This window comes from Bison bison, unplaced genomic scaffold (genome assembly GCF_000754665.1).
Source record: "Bison bison bison isolate TAMUID 2011002044 unplaced genomic scaffold, Bison_UMD1.0 scf7180017864379, whole genome shotgun sequence".
Taxonomy (NCBI): domain Eukaryota; kingdom Metazoa; phylum Chordata; class Mammalia; order Artiodactyla; family Bovidae; genus Bison; species Bison bison.
This window is the reverse complement of record NW_011494951.1, coordinates 11,544,180-11,544,495: the sequence shown is the minus strand read 5'-3', so window position 1 is coordinate 11,544,495 and position 316 is coordinate 11,544,180. Positions and strand designations below refer to the sequence as shown.

The following is a 316-nucleotide window of genomic DNA, read 5'->3' as shown; positions in this document are numbered from 1 at the left end:
AAGGGTATGGATAAACCTACCAAGCAAGCTAAAATGCTAACAGAGGGGTTAGAATTGAAATACTCCTTTTAAGCCCAGGGGACTTATAACTAGAGCCTTAAGTTGATTATTTTTCAGAAAAAGGTGGTCAGGGATAGCCCCCTGATAATGTCAGAAAAGTTAGTGAAAAGCATAATATAGTAAACAGTAGACAGACAGACTTTGGTTTCGGGGTAGATGCTCGAGCAGGTCCAGGGAGTCCCTTGAGTCCTGATCCGCCTTGCCTGTCAGGTCTCTTCCACATGACCTTGTCATGGGTGGGATCTCCCGTGCTGGC

The 316-nt window shown here is 45.6% G+C and overlaps 1 protein-coding gene across 1 annotated transcript in view; it reads left to right on the top strand.

The window, feature by feature from the left end:
• LOC105001201 (interferon-induced very large GTPase 1-like) overlaps positions 1-316 on the top strand; it is a 12,399-nt gene that overhangs the window by 11,368 nt on the left and 715 nt on the right. The window lies entirely within an intron of this gene.